Genomic DNA, 16,852 nt, shown 5'->3' on the forward strand with positions numbered 1-16,852 from the left:
CCAATTGTGTGTGTGTGTGTGTGTGTGTGTGTGTGTGTGTGTGTGTGTGTGTGTGTGTGTGTGTGTGTGTGTGTGTGTGTGTTTTCATTCAGACAAATCTAAAAATGAAGCGCTGACTTGAATTTGAGAGTTCAAAATGATCGTGTATTACTTGAACTGCATCCCACTGCTATTTCTGTTTCTTGTCAGTTTTATAGGAAGTGAAATAGGTGAAGTCAGAAACTCGTTGGAGCACCAGTTACTGAGTGGCAAAGCTTTTTTTTTTTTAAACCATTTTTCAGCTCACTAACAGTCAGATAACTATGGTTGCTGGTCAGACCACAGTTTAGATCCGTCCATTTTCTTCCACTTATCCTTACTAGGGTCGTGGGGGTGCTGGAGCCTGTCCCAGCTACCATAGGACTAGGCAGGGTACACCCTGGTCAGGTCACCAGTCTATCGAAGGGCTAAAACCATTTGCACTCATGGGTAATTTAGAATCTCTAGTTAACCTAAGCAGCCTAACCTAACACAAGGAACCAGCCAGATGGTGGAATCAAACTGAGGACCTTCTTGCTGTGAGGCAACAGTGCTAATCGCTGTGCCACTGTGTGGCCCAGTTAGCTTACAGTTCAGTTTTTATTCCACAGACATATTTGTAAAACTGCCTCCAGCTTCATTGCTGTCTACAAATCATCACTCTACAGTGGGAAAGTGAAACTAAACGCTGCTCCAGAAACTACCTGCTATGGTCGGCCACTCATACTTGTCCTCAGAGCCTTACTAAGCAGTGCTGAGAGCGCTAACACAGGGGCGTTAATGATGAAGAAGTCCTTGTAGAAAAATATATTAGTGTAGCTTCAGAAGATCCTTGACAGCTCCCAAACTGCTGCAGACCAGCAAAAACATTCGGCACACAACCAAAGTGCACCATGCAGAACAACTCCCAGGACTAAATGCTTCTCCCTAAGACCTCTGCAGGGTTACGACAAAGACTGTCAGGTAAAAGTCCCCGATTGTTATGCGGAAGAAGCCCAGAAACAGGCAAGCATCAGAAGAACTGAGCCGCTACAAACTCTATGACATCAGACAGAAATATCAGGTAGATACAAAAGAGATGGACATGGGAAGAAAAAGAGAATTACAACAATCTTATGGGGTAAAACTCCAGTTTTGGAAGATTAACCTCTCAGTGATGCTGCCAGCACACAGTAGGATATTATCTCCCAGCCAAAGCCAGCTGCATGAGGCCCCGTAAGGGATCCAGCAGGGTGGAGTGCAATCAGGCATGTCCACGGATATCTTTCAACACTCTAGGAGAAGCAGCTCAGTAACGACAGCAAAAATGAAGTCCATTCTCCAAAGTAGCTCCTGCGTGAAAGAGCTATTTCATATAAGAAATAGAGGTGACAGTGGTTTTATACCTCGACCATCAGATGGCCGTGATATGTCTTCCTACCTATGACACACAAAGTATCATCTCTAGTCTGCAGGACGCCTGCACCTTCCCCAACCTGTAGCCAGGCAGAATGAAGACTGACCACGACCCGTCAACTGTGAAAGCCCCATTTAAATGCTCAAATCCAACTATATTCTGAGGGTTTGGTTCTTAGCTTACAGTCTTCTCTACACACTGACACTTTTCTTTTAGAGGGTTTCCACCAAGAGCTGCATAAATGGACAGGAGCTACCTGCTCAGGTCAGAATTTAGGAATAAAAAATGAAAAAGGTGCTCCACAGGGCACGTTAAGCATTAAGCATTAAGTTTCATCTGGACCAACAAGATCTGTTTCCCCCCCCAAACTGGGAGGATACATGTCATCCATAGATTTCACAGACTGTGGCCAATGCAAGTCAGTCTTTGGTCTGAATTCACTGACTCAGAAATCATCCTTCATGTTTCTTTATATTTATGTGAATGTGTCCCCTGCGCTCCCACCCACCTGCCTTTAATGGTCAATGGGAACGATTTCCGTGGACGGAGCGGGAGCTTGGAGTGAGGGTGGGTGTGTGTACGGGGCTGGCGTCCCTTTAAACTGCACACTGAGTTACTGTTGAGGGCTGCGTGACTCCTCGCCGCCGTACCCGCTTCCGCACAGGCGCGATTGGCCGCCACCGCTGTGTGGGCGGGACACGAAACAGTGACTCAGCTCTGAGTCACTGCACGACATGTCTGTCACAGAGCGAAGTGTGACGCGTTCACGGACTTCAGGAACAAACGACTGATAAACAGACTCAAAGTCAGACTGAAACATGGCGAATTTTACAAAACACATCTCCGTGTTATGAACCACATGTATAATATGTTTAATAGGCTTTCGTAGGCAACTGAACCTCCACACTGAGTGATTTCTTTTCGTTCAGGAGCAGAATTCAAAGAATATTATTTGTCCCATGACACTTGAATGCAGCACGAGGCTGGCTGATATTACAAGACTTCGCATTGGCGGCGGTCTGTGTGACATTGGAGACGTTGGACTGAGCCCGTACGTAGTCCACCAGATTTTAGGTAGAACAGAAATTAGACATCCCGGCATTGGCCGTGTGACCTTTCTCCCATCACAGAAGCTTCAGAGTCCATTTTTTCAAATCCATTTTTCTACTTCAGCACCGTGCTGGACGGATCTGCCATACAGGGTGAGTGTCTGAAACTGCATCATGAACTCTTGTACAGACACTCGCTGTCTGGGGCTCCTCTTGGTTGTGATCGTAAGTGATGTATTTTTGTGTTTATGTTTCCATCTCTATGAGTCTTCTTATCTTTAACACCTTAAACATCTCCACAAGTAGCTTTCAGCATTGTAAGAAAAAAAACAATAACCCATCATAAACTGGTTCAAAGAAGGAGCAAGTACGTTGCCTGTGTACATCAGCAGAGGCTGTCAGAAGTGGAAAAGCGCAGCGTGGAATTCCCGTTACGCACGATCATAACGCGCGTAGACAGTTCAGCGCCAAACTTCACTGGAAAAATAGCGATTTATGGAGCGAACATGCTGCTGAACGATAATGCATAACAGGTCAAGCGCGCAGATGTGTTTTACGTGTGAAATGACGATGCTCTTGAAATCGGCCTATGTTTGACAAATGAAACATCGCTCATTGTAATTTTTGCGTGTTTAAAAAGTTTAACGGGCGATCGTGGCTTAAGAGTTGGGAGTTCGCCTTGTAATCGGAAGGTTGCCGGTGTTGTGCCAAAAAGTGATTGTCTGCCAAAAAGTGATTTCCAGTGTTTCTGTGTATTTTTTATGTGTAATATCTTTACGTATGTTCGTAAATAGACTTCGGTGAACAGGGGATACAAAGGGGTTACATAAAGAATTAAAAAATTATCTGTTTTTTAAGTATCTTTACAACTTGTACTTACATTATAACCATATCTGGTCCTTTATCCCCACTTAACATATTTTTACAGAACTATTGTAATATTTGCTGCCATTTCTGCTGTGCTCTTGGCCAACTTACTCTTACAAAATACATTTTTAATGTTAATGAGATTTTTTTTTACTGCATAAATAAAGGTTATATAAAAGTCGCTGCCAAAAACTGATTGCGGCTTGTATCTTGCTACACGAATGTTGTTTGTGGCTCAAGATGACTTTATGTCATCCATAAGGGATGCATTTGACATATGTTTAACATATTATAGCCCAACAAGTTACTTATAGCACTTTAAATATGAGCAATTGCTTTTTGGCAAATACCGGAAATCAGTTTTTGGCAGACAATCACTTTTTGGCACAACACCGGTTCGAGCCCCGGCTTGGACAGTCTCGGTCGTTGTGTCCTTGGGCAAGACACTTCACCCGTTGCCTACTGGTGGTGGTCAGAGGGCCCGGTGGCGCCAGTGTCCGGCAGCCTCGCCTCTGTCAGTGCGCCCCAGGGTGGCTGTGGCTACAATGTAGCTTGCCATCACCAGTGTGTGAATGTGTGTGTGAATGGGTGGATGACTGGATATGTAAAGCGCTTTGGGGTCCTTAGGGACTAGTAAAGCGCTATATAAATACAGGCCATTTACCATTTACCATAATTAAAAGGCGTCACTTCGTCACTTCAAGTTCTTAATCATGAAGGGAGCACAGGAACTTTTTTTTTTGGGGGGGGGGGGGGGGGGGGGGGGGGTATAGTTTTAAAGGGCTTTCAGGGAGATCTGATTCTTCTGGAGTTGGAGGAACTCACCGCGGTGTTCTCAGTTGACGCTCACACAGAATCAGCGCTCATTTGCTGTTCTGCTACTGCCTTCATTATATAACCGAGTTGTCTTTAAGCTCTCACACACCAGCACTGACTGACTGACAGGCAGATCGCGCTGCGCTGCTGCGCTGCTCCAGTGCGGCACAGTATTCCCTCGTGCCTGGACTTCATACACACATGTACTTATAATTTATGTGCCGTCGATGTCAAACCGAAGGAAGAAACGCGTGTTTAGGATCGTGTTTATTGGGTTTTTTAAATCATCATTGCTCACTAGGAGCATAGACCTTCATATCTGAGTGCAGCCCGGGCTGACCGGCCTGAATGAACACTCCTGCCGTCAAATGGCCAATGCGGGGCTGGCTGGTGGAACTTTGGCAAAGGGATTACACAAGCATCCAGGCCTCTAACTCAGCAGCTAATCCAGATTAAGGTGCTGTGGTTCTTCAGTGTTCCCAGCCTGGGTCTCAGACACTGTGGCCCGTCTGGCAGGCAAAATCAGCAAACTGTCCAGCATGAGCTGTCGCTTTCCCTACTTTCAAGACTCTGCTGTACTTACAATCCTGCAGTACACTAAAAAGCAGAAATACCTGATCTAGTATAATCATGAACCTGACCGTCACAGTAAAGATAACACCATGTTGCTAAAAGCTACCTTGATGATCAAATCTGGAGTCGCTTTGGGCCAAAAACGTTTCAGTAGCCACACTGAACAGATGCAAAGCCCTTCCAGAAGCAAGTCTCACCACTGAGCGGCTACCTTGAAAGTCCTCTGGACACTTATCTGTTCAGGTGTTTTAAGTCATTATGGAAATGAACTTTGCCTCTTTATATCCAGCAAGCCACTCAGGGATGGGGTCAGGGTTCCCTTTAAGCCACATGCTACATAAAAAATGATATGCATTTCTACTGGGGTAAAGTTCCATTTAAAGAGGAAGGTGTGAACCTACCTCTAACCCTAAACAGGTCAGCGGTGACTCTGTGGATGTTAAGAAACTAAAAGATGTCCCTGCTGTCCAAGCAGGCAAACAATTCTTTCTTGGGGTTGTATGGTATCCAAACACAAATTCTACCCCTTACTTGCAACACAACATGGGTAACTAATGACCTGGTATATGTTAACAGGTTAGATCAGAAAAGGATATAATCACTAGTCAGATCTGGTCAACTGTAATTCTTCCATACACTTCAAACTTAGGATTCTTTGACTGTCCTCATGTCAAGAGTAGAAGAGTAGACAGGAAGAGGCAGAGACCTGGGAAAACGAGCAGCAAAGGGCCACAGGTCGGAGTCAGACTCAGGCTGCTACGTTTAGCCTTGCAGCATCACCTGCTCACCCTGTGAGCTAAACTGGCTCCCAGCTGCAGAAATCTTGACCTACAAATGTGTCATAATCTCCAGTGGTGAAAGTTGCATTCTTGGCCTCATAGAAGTGAACATAAGAAGTCTGCAAACCTCAGGGTACAAATCTGTGTAAGACAGAGGACAGGTGTTGTACTTGTTTCTGAGGCTCAAACCGCTAAGTACTGGTTAGTGGTTCTGTTTTTCCTGACCTTCTGCTTTTAATGCATTTGGCATTCAGTATGGAGAATGTGACAGAGACTGAGAGAGAGAGAGAGAGAGAGAGAGAGAGAGGGAGGGAGGGAGAGCTCTGTGAACTATAAATAGACAGTGGGAGAGTGGTTGTGATGATAGCATCACCACACAATAATCCCTCAGCAAGACTGGCGTTGCTCCACTGCACTGTGCTGGCTCTAACAGGGAGCAGGTATCCCCTCTACTTTCCCCCTATACAGTAAGCAGGGTTATCCTGTGAACCCTTGACCTTATGCCAAAAGTCTGTGTGCATAAATGCTGTATTAAGCTTGGTAATATGGAACGTGTTTCACTCAGCCTGAACAGGTTGGAGGGTGGATGGAGCTCACTGGTCAGTCAGACAACAGGCAGGGGGGCAGATCATGTTCCTGCAGTTGTGGGCATAAACTGCCATTTGTTGAATGCCATCCTGGACTCCCGCTCATATCAGCTACGTCTCAGCAAGCAAATATTGGCTATGATCAGTTTCAGCACCCACAGATCATTTCCTTGTCTTGGAAAGCTAACTATAAGCTCTAACTGCAAACATTACAAATGAAATGGATCAATGAAGGCACTCACAGAGTGCTTTTCATTGCAGTGTTACCATAGAACTTAAAGTTTGCTTATCTTGATCTGCCTCACTGTTGCTATAGAGTTGCAAAGTGGTGGCTGCTATTTTGGGCAATCCTGATCCAGCAGTAAAGTCCCATTCATTTCTCCCACAGAAAATGTAAGGTGACTCATAGCTGGAGCGCCTCTACAGCTTGGATTACCATCAAAATCATCTGATTCAATCATCAAACCATTAACAATGGTGTTACAAAGTATTTATAATTTTTTTTAAATTAAAAAAAGTCAACAGTGTAAGGTTGTGCAAATAAAACTTCCTGGTAAGAAAGTTAACTTAAATCCTTATTTGCATTTCCACAAGAACAACTGGGTTCTTCAGATTCTGTCAGGAAATTAAGTCTGTGTATCAAAATCAGTTTGAATTTTTTTTAATCTCATGCGATAAAATTAAGCAGCTGTAATTGGCTCCCTCTCCACAGCACTGGCTCCTAGAGGTCATGGGTATTGTAGTATTTAGACCACAGGTGTCGAACTCCAGGCCTCGCGTGACGGTGACCTGCAGGTTTTAGATGTGTCCTTGATCCAACACAGCTGATTTAAATGGCTAAACTACCTCCTCAACATGTCTTGTTCTCAGAGGCCTGGTAATGAACTAATCATTTGATTCAGGTGTGTTGACCCAGGGTGAGATCTAAAACCTGCAGGACACCGGCCCTCAAGGCCTGGAGTTCGACACCCCTGATTTAGACTGATGTACTTTTGCACAAAAGGCATAAAAACCATCAATCTGACAAACTCTGCAGATAGCAAATATCTCTGCTAACATAGTTCTCTGTAAATGCTTTGTCACAGTCATTATAGTATTAACCGAGCATGTTTTTCAATAGTGGGGGAAGCTGCAGCTCAGTCCTTTAGTGTCCCTGTAATGTCTTTGTTTGAGGTGTAGCTATGCAGCAATATAAACATTTGGAGACTATTAGAAGCCTAATCTTCATGCAAACAGATATTAGCTATATCTAAAAGGCAAATCAGTGGCTGCTGTTTTTTTTAAGGAAGTCATAATGTGGTCATGACACTGATGAAAATGCCCATCCGTGCTTTTCCTGTGATTTACTAATTTGAAAGTCTCAATCTTAAGAACTAATCTCAAGCTGTTCCATAATATTTCTGGTGTTAAGCTTAATGACCTTCAGCAGATGTAGTGAAGATCATCTTAAAGGGCCAGTGCACGCTTTAGGACCTTCAACATCCTTTATATACACACAGATATAAACATACTCGACACAGATTGTCAAGCTGTAATGAAAACGTCTCTCTTTTGTTGCTGCGTTTCATGGTGGCAGCGCTTGTGTGTGATGTAAGTGTTTGACTGCTGTCCATAAACTGCACTTACAGGTTTGCAGGTGCAAACAGGAGACACGCACACTCACACACAGACGCACACTTGCATTTTGCTGCCTTACCATTCATTCCATCGCCACAGTCAGCAGTCGTGTGTGTGTTTGTGTAGCAGCTCTGCATTTTTGTTTTTAGTGCTTTTACTTTGAACAGAGCGCTCACCATCGCCCCGCCCCTTCAGGCACTGACCTCTTTTTCATTATTCAAACAAACAGCAACTTTTTCTTGTTTCATTCCTTCTTTCTTTCTCACATGTTGACGCGGATACAACTTTATTTTTAATGTTTTTAAACCAACAGATCAACTGTGCAACATTACAGGGAGAAAGAGTGGCAATCGTAGGAGATTTTATTTTAGATATTTGATACTTTGATGTGTTTAAGAGGCTTTTATTGGCATGGATGTGCTTTTCAAGTTTGTAGTGTGGGAATGTGTAAAGCTGCGATAAAGGCTTCATTGTGTGAATGCTGCATGCCTTTTTTTCTTATCTTTTGAGATCTTGTAAAGTCAGGAAATGTTCAGGAAAGAAAACCGGACAAGAATTTCAGTGGTGGAATAATTTCATATTTGCCAAACAGAGCAGGGGCAACATGGTGGTGCAATAAGGCCCTGGGTTTGAATCCACCATCCATCCACCATCCACCAACAGGACAGCCGCAGATGTTCCCTGAACCTCAAAACACCCCCCATTCCTGTGTTTTTAACTCCTGCCAATGTCACAGGCACCAGGGAACGTCTGTGTGCTAGACGCCACAGAACGTGCCCACTGGTCTCTTGTCCATGTGCTGATGGGTCAGAGCTGTTTTAGCAGCATGGGAGGAGAATTTTAAAAATCAGGGGGTGGTTTAACGTTGGGGCTTGTCTGTGTGCAAGAGTTAGCGTTGAAATGTCGTGAGACAAAATACTGTAACTCGAGGCGGTATTTTAACTCCCAGAACAGACCTCGTGGTAAAAGCACGTTGTGTTACAGCATTACACCAGCGTCGGTGTTGTTTTCTGCTACGCTTACAGCATGTTTACGACGTGCACCGCAATGCACTTAGGATCTAATAACTGAGGGAGCATTGTGCTGGATTCAGAGATCCTCAGGAAACAAGACGCAACAAGCAGAGATCGGAGACACATACTGTACACGCACACACACACACGACTGAGGGGATCAGATGTCAGAGAAGGAGCATTTGCAGAGCAGGCCTCTTAACAGGAGCAACAACTGCATTCAGAGAAAGACAGACAGATGTAAAGAGCAGATTTCCAGTGTCCATTGAGAAAATAAGGAGCTCCTAACTGAGCCGCTTGCACAGATGTTGACTCGTTGGGAGGTTATCATGTTGCATCCCCTAGCACACTGACTCATTGCTCCACTACCTGTATACTACGCTGAGTTACATCATGTACTCAGTTGGAATACCCCCTCCCACACACACTCTTCCTCCTACTCTGTAAGACAGCGAGAATGCTGCTCGATGCTAACGTAATGCGGTCGACTCTGACACACTCGGTTCATCATGCTGCATGAATACCAGCATGTTTTTCAGAACTAGTTTACTGTTCTACAATTTTTTTGGTGCGATGATCGTCTGAAATGAAAAGATTATGATCAGAAAATGTTGTACAGTAAACACCTTAGTCAAGTGTCCTATAAATATATTCTTTTTAAAGGGGACCTATTGTGCTGTTTGTGGCCGCTCATGTTAGATATGCCTAAGGTTTCAGATAATGAGGTTAGTGTAAGTGCAGGTAATCCCTGTTAGCCAGAAGCTCATACTTGAGATTGCTCTAAATGTTGTATTTCAGACAGCTTTTTTAAACTTATGGTCTGTGTGATGTCACAAAAAAGGGATATCCCTAATATGGTGATCTCTGGCACACAGCTCCGCCCATTTCCTGTTCAAATCTTTTGCTGGGCAGAATAAAGGGAGCTTAAAGGGAGGAGGAGCTAAAAACTGATTATTTTAGCTGGGGGATGAACTGAAGGGCTTTCTCCTCGATATTGTAAATTATTATTTTTCAGAGCTGCTCTAGTAGAGTGCAAAAATAACCTAATATCCGAACAGGTCCCGCTTTTGAGCACACATTGTTTCCTGAATGCACGACTCACTCCGCGACTCTTACTGGATTAGAAGGTTATGGTCTAGGGCAGCAGTCCCCAACCCCTGGGCCACAGACCGGTACCAGTCCATGAGTCGTTTGGTACCGGGCAGCAAGAATTGAGGCTGGGGTGTGAAATTCATGGTCTTCAGGGGTTTTTTTTAAATCAGTTTTTAGCATCATTTTTTAATCGGTTTTATAATTAACTCGGTTTCTCTGGGTCTTTTCCCGTGTGTTATGAATAAATCTTCTTTTTTTGGTACTTGTACTGGTTTTATTTTGTTGCATTTATCCGTGACACCTTAAAGGCTGGTCCATGAAAATATTGTCGGACATAAACCAGTCCGTGGCGCAAAAAAGGTTGGTGACCGTTGGTCTAGGATTAAGATCGCCAGTTCCATTTCCAGTTACATCATAATAGATTTCAAGACTCTCCTACAGCCACAGCAGCGGACCTTTGAGGTTCTCAGATAGAAGTAATTTATTAACCAAGAACTCGGGACAAGTGATAAATTATTAGTATTCTGTCTCCCAAGTGTGTTTCTTATGGACAACAAAGCCAACATTTTGGACAGCAGCTGGTCTCTGTAGTCATTGTTGTTAACATAAAGCAGGTCTCCACCTGCTGCCGGTTCTGCTTAGAGCAGTGCTGTTGCTCACAGTGGAGCTCAAGAACAGAACCAAAGCCATAAAGTTGCAGGTTATGATGCTGGAGTTGAAGTTGATTCATCTGCAGTACGAGAGACTCGCTGTAGCTGAAAGTTATTGAGGACTGCAATGACCTGGCCAGTAAGCTAATAGCAAGAAAAACACGATAGGAATGACTGGAGTCAGCTGTTTAACGAAGACTAACTGTTCAAAGTCAGAGCGAGAGAGATCAGCCACATTGAATAGGTGTAAGTTATGTCCAAAGGCTCTGCCTGAGGGTTGTAGCACCAAGTTGTTAGCAGCAGATTTGGACTTTGTAGGCTGTGGAGTGAGACTGAGTGTGTTGGGCTCTGTGTCAGCTGCATTATTCTCCTGGGGAAACTGCAGAGACCATAGAGGGGAGTCATGAGGGGAGTGGGGTTGGGGGCGCTTCTTCTGTGAGTGTGTGATACGTGTCGATGATGACAGCAATGATGAGAGAAATAAGTTCCATGTGCCCACGTTGGACTTTCTGACCATGATCATGCGATGGTGGCTGTTAGGGTTGAGCACACAGAAGTACTGCATTGTTGACATTTACGTATACACTAGGAAATGAGAAGAAGAGGAAGAAAACATGATGGGCTTGAATCAAATTAATCAAAGATGGTCCAGTGAAGGACGATGCATTATAGCAACAAGAAGGTCTCAGAGGGCGGACACCTCCACCCAGGCAGCTCACTCTCTGGGTATTTACTTTTAAAGAAAGACTGCTGTATTTTCTTTTTAAAAGTGCTTTAAGAAATTTGCAGGTATAAGACTTTTTGTCAGTTTTTGGCCAATGAATCAGTGAGCTGACCTTTAAGGAACTTGATGTATGTAAGCTGAATTTTATTGGCTCCAGGTAAGAGTATTTTAAAACGATAATCAGCGCCATGATAAATAATTATATGAACCTTAATTCAAATGTATATAGGTTCACATATCTTCTTCCACCAAAATGTGAAACCTACACAGTTGTGTGATATCAAAACACACCTTTTAAGATTTTGAATCCTATCTTCAAACAAGTTAAATTACAATTTATATTATTTGTGTTTTTGTGAGAGTCTGGCAGATGAATATGTCTGTTGAGCAGGACTGTGTTCATTGTTCAGTCGTACTTTAAACATTTCGTTAATCATTCAGTCTCCATCTGCAAAGGTGTGTGCAGAGATGTTATGTGTTCACTCAAAGTGTTTGCTGAGACATTAAAAGCACGTTGCCTCCTGAAACATAAGATATTACAAGGGTATGCTAAGTATATACACTCTCTTTAAAAGTGCGTACAAACTCTGTATTGTTAACCGGCTGTAGCCTCCTCTCACTAGCCTACAGGACGATCAGTAACACAGGGTTGCAGAAAGCTTTGAGCTGGAACTGGACAACAAATCAGCATGGCAAATGAGTCGAATCAGTTAGGGAGCATTAACATGCCAGCCCTGATACTGGGATATTTGGCTTCCAGTCACTGTATGATTACGGCCTAATGATTATATACTTTGTTATACAGTGCTGTGTCAGCTTGGCTGCCATTCAGGAGGCTGATATCTGTGTCAGTGGTGCAGAGTAGCATTTGGAGAGATTACTGTTTGGGCATTTGACTGAATGATGATGTGTGTAACGCCATAATTTAAAACTCGTGTGGAAGCCAGTAGCGTATCCTTTGGGTAGCAAACTCACGCAGCTGGTCAGGCGAACGCTTTAAACAAGTGAAAAGCAGGAAAGCGGTCTTATTCTGCAGCATGTCTCACATTGTTTAGTGGATTAAGGTCCTTACCTGCTAGTTGGCCACTTAATGCTTTTCTCATATCTGTTTTTGTTACTGGTATTATTTTTTTATCCTTTCACATTTTTTGGCACCAGCTGGTAGTTGTTCCTGGAGAAACAAAGCTGGTTGTCGCTAAGTTACTGACAAACTGAAGAAAACTTCAAAACTTGATGATTCTCAGCCAGCTTTTTAAAAATTTTGTTATCCTTTTTTATGTTGCTTAATGCCTCTGTGTGTTGTGTGTCACAGCCACTGCTGCAGCTCCAACTGCTGACCGTGATAAGTTGGCCGAACTACAATAACTAAAATCCCGTTGTTTTTGTTTCTGATCATGAGTACGCACCTGTCGGTTCGACCCCATGCAGCATCCTAGCCTCACATCTCTCAATTTAGATGTCTAAAAATATCTGGGAGCGCTGTAAGACGTGCTTTAGTGTAATAAAACCAATCAGTGGCTGCGTGGATGGACGGTATCTGCTGCAAAGAATTTCACATGAGCTCTCCCTGCTTTTCTAAGCTGTCCAATATTTCTCTGCTAATAGTAAAACTGAAACTGCGTTACTGTTTGGATAATTAACCATGTGGTTGGTTTTAAATGGACACCTGCATCACGACAGGTCACAATAATCACCTGATTTTAAACTGTGTTGACTGTGGAATTGTGCCTGCAATTAATATCAACATTCAGCTTGGGCCGCAGCCATATCGTGTTTTAGGTTTGCTTGTGTGTGTTTGTGTGTTTTTGTGTGTGTGTGGCAGAAGCTGGTTTTCATGACTCGTAGCTATTGGATGGATTTTTCTTTTCAATAATTAATGAGGAGGAAAGCAAACACATCCCTCTGCTGAATAAGGACAGTTTGTGTGTGTGTGCGTTTGTGTGTCATCAGGTGTTTGTTCTGGCTTGTATTGTGTTTCCTCGTGTTTACTGCTGGAACTGGTGCTGGGCCAGTTTACCGGGCCAGATTGCCACAAAGGGATTTGATTAAGACTGTTGTAGACAAGACTGGGACATACTGGTTTGGACTGGGCTGAAATGGACACTTTAAAGATGAGTCAAACCACACTGATTAGCCCAACCCCAACCGATTGGATTGGTCTCCGGTGGACTGGATTGAGCCTGACTGGTGGTAAACTGGTGGTTAATTCAGCTAGGCCATGAAATCAAGCTCAGTCACAATCAGCAACACTTATATTTGGCATATAGGGGGTGCTGTTTTAAGCTGCTTTATCCTGCTTTCCTTCTGCAAGCCACTTTGCAACCCACCTCCACCCTTTTTTCTTTTACATTTTTTGCTCTGTTGTGTGCAGGGTGAACAGAGCTGTCCAGCCAACTGTACAGTACTAGAGATGGAAGAGTCCTCCTTACATCTATCTATCTATAGAGTTGCTGCCAGAACTGTGCATGAACAGTGTGCTCGGACAGGATTGAACCAGATTAGTCTTGGTTTTATTCAGTCAAGTCATTTTCCCCAGTTTCCCTTCCTATTTAACATTCCCATGCCTCAAGAAGCAGCTCACATTCTCAGATTTTCCATGTTGTGGTGCTTCCAAAACATCTCACTTCATTTCATTTCTGTGGTAGTTTGTTTGTTTCAGCGGTTTAGGCTGAAGAAGGTTGGAAGCAAAGCATTTTTCTTACAGGTTTGGTTTGGCTCACAATTGCTATGGTGAAGGAGAAAGTTAAACTAAATATTTAGCAGGCCGTTCTTTGTGCGTGTGTGTGTTTTCCCCCCTCCAGTCATTGCTTTGACTGCATTCCCCCTGATTTTATGAAGACAGATTTTATTTTGTTGCACAAACGGCTCTATTTTAGTCCCCCTGCTAGACCTGTCCACTATAATTAGCTGCTTTGGCTTTCTGCAGCTAATGTGTTTGTGTGCTCATGTTTTGGACAAAAGAGAAAATGGAAAAAATGGGATATACGATAAGATCCTGTCCTGATTGAGCCTTTTTAAAGGTTTGTAGAGGTTTGTAGAAAAATATGGAGGACATTTTTTTTTCAGTTCTTATATAAACATTTGTAATTACTAGTTCCATATTCAATATTCATTCGTATTCATATTGAGCGATGATGAGTCATGAAAACCAAGCACAACGAGATCCACTGGGAAAGACAAGGAAACTCTCAAAGCTCTGAAAATAACTTTCATATGCCATGAAATAGTCTGAGTCCGATTTATCTGGTCAAACCTTTCTTTTCAAGGTCAACATCCAACTTTTAGCTCCATCTCATGTAAATATTATCGTCTACGTCCTCAATGCTGTGTCTGCTTCTGGTTTGGTGTTACCAGACAGCTGAGTGAGTGTGCATGTGTTTCTTTTCATTCAGCCTCATTAAGTAAATGACTGAATCACATCTGATGTCGCACATCACCCCAGTTTTCCTCTTGGGGTGTTTTTAGGGTGTGCTCATACAGATCATAGGGCGGTAAATGAGTTGTGTTGACTGCTGACTCATTGTGAAAGACTACTACCTGTTTTGACAGTCTGCCCATATATGGAGTCCACCTGAAATACTGGGCATGGGTTTCATTGTGACCTAGACACCTATCAGTTGCATGAAGTTCAAGACATCTCCATTAATGGACCATGGAGCTTGCATTGATTTGTAAAGCGTCACCCTGAAGGTCAGAACAATTTCCCATCTTCACTAAATGTTTATCGGTACTTTCGAATTATTGTTGCAGATACAAGTCAGTACAGCAAGGGGCTTTCTGTGTCAACTGCTAACCAGCTCAGCAACCAAAAATGTATAGGAGCCAGGAACATCTTTCCATTATTATCAGTGTCACATGATTCATTGACACCATTAGTCCTCAGCTTTATGAAGGTGCAAGTTTACAGCCATCCACACTAAAGGGTGGATCAACACCTGGGTAAAATTCCCAGCCGTACTTAATCTACTTCCACGCCCGGTGTAGATGCGAAATAGTCAGGGAAATGTTTCAGCTTGAATGTCGGTCCTTTGTGTTTCCTAAAAGCTCGCAGCTATATCAGGGGAGAACCAAGGCGAGTTTGCACCAACAGCCTTCTTGCCGTGAGGCAACAGTGCTGACCTGAGCACCGCCATGCTGCTGACATAGCACGCAGATTCAGAATGAAACTTGCAGATCATGCATGAAATGCTTTTCATTTAACTCAAAGGAAACGGTAAAGTCTTCAAGTAGCAAAACCCTCCCTGTCATTATTATGTTATGTTTTGTTCTGTCGGTGGATTGTGACTACTGCTTACCAAGTTGGGCTTCAGAGTTGCTCAGATCAGATGGTCATGATGACACGGCTCTTGTGACTCAGGTCCTTTATATGTGCCTGTTTTCTACCACATCCAGCACAGGGAACAACTATTCACACGCCATCACGTGGGTATCCTGGACCAGTTTTATTGTGTAATTATTGTTGTTCACTTCATCTGTTCACCTTAAGTTTTGGCTTGTGTGTAAAACACAGTTCAACTGTGATCCCACCTCAGCATCAGTACAGTTGTAGATGGTGTGCTGTAGAACAGTTATAAACATGCACTAACCTTGTAGATCCATATATTTACGACGACTACACATATAAAACACTTTTTTACATTAAAACTCTGAAAAGAACATTTTACTCAGGGCCCCCTGGTGGGTTAACATGGCCACGATCAGATATTAAGTGACCCTGACTTTGTCGTTAACTTTGATCATGACAACAAAAATCTCACTGATGATAAAAGCTGATTTCCCATTGAGTTGTATTCTGCTTGCATCATATTCATTTCTAACAGAGGCGCATTTAAGTTGCTAGTTCTTCTCTGGGGTTTGTAAGAAGTCATCCGGTGAAACTATGAAAGGCCAGGCAGAAGAATCAGGCAGTGGAAAAACAAACAGAGTAGTCAGAGACTTAATCACAACATATCTGCTGGAATGCGCCGACCTGCACACTTATGATATATTGCAGAGGATGTCTGGCAGTTTGGCTTAAAGTGCACACACACACATCATGATCATGCAGGTTTCTGGAGCTGTGATTTGCTACAAGACTACTTACAGAGTTTGAGATAACAACTGAGCTCTGTTTTGTTGCTCAAACGCAATTTTTATGCATGTGTGTGAATGTGCTTTGTGTCGACTTCTTTTTTGTGGGAGGGGAGCAGGGGGGTCAACACATGTTCATCTGTTTTCCCCCAAATATGTCTTTTTTGTGTGTATGTGCCGAGCAGAATGTGGACAAAGGACTGGGTGTCTGGAGAAGGTGCCGGGGAGGGGAGAAGGGGACGATGGGTGATGGGTGGGGGACTGGACGAAAGGATGATGGGTGGGAGTCTGCAGGGGACGGCTGGCTGGCTGGCTGGCTATGTTTATAGATGTGAGTTTGTGAGGGCAAAGGTGGGTGTGTGTGGGTGTGTGCATACATCTGCATATCTGTCTGCATGTGTCTAAGAACATGCAGACTCATCTGCCGGTGAACCCGTGCGCGTGTGTACACTGCCTGTCTGTTTGGAGGCTTGTGTGCAAGTGTGTGTGTGTGTGTTTCTGTGTGTGTGTTCTTTTGTTTTGCTCTGGGTTGCTGGGTGATGGGACCAGCTGGGAGGGCTGAAGCCATTCACTTCCCTTCTGCTACCCTGAAGGCAGCCAG

At 43.6% G+C, this 16,852-nt stretch overlaps 1 protein-coding gene across 1 annotated transcript in view; it reads left to right on the forward strand.

Moving 5' to 3' along the window:
• Positions 1–2,444: 2,444 nt before the first annotated feature.
• Positions 2,445–16,852, forward strand: part of sertad2b (SERTA domain containing 2b) — a 42,032-nt gene continuing 27,624 nt past the window's right edge. The window contains exon 1 of the mRNA XM_085428959.1: positions 2,445–2,616. The gene's annotated coding sequence lies outside the window, so the exon portion shown is untranslated. The remainder of the gene's footprint in view (positions 2,617–16,852) is intronic.

Source organism: Rhamphochromis longiceps, linkage group LG13 (assembly GCF_057381845.1).
Source record: "Rhamphochromis longiceps isolate RC_006_pf linkage group LG13, R_longiceps_female_GT1.1, whole genome shotgun sequence".
Classification (NCBI taxonomy): domain Eukaryota; kingdom Metazoa; phylum Chordata; class Actinopteri; order Cichliformes; family Cichlidae; genus Rhamphochromis; species Rhamphochromis longiceps.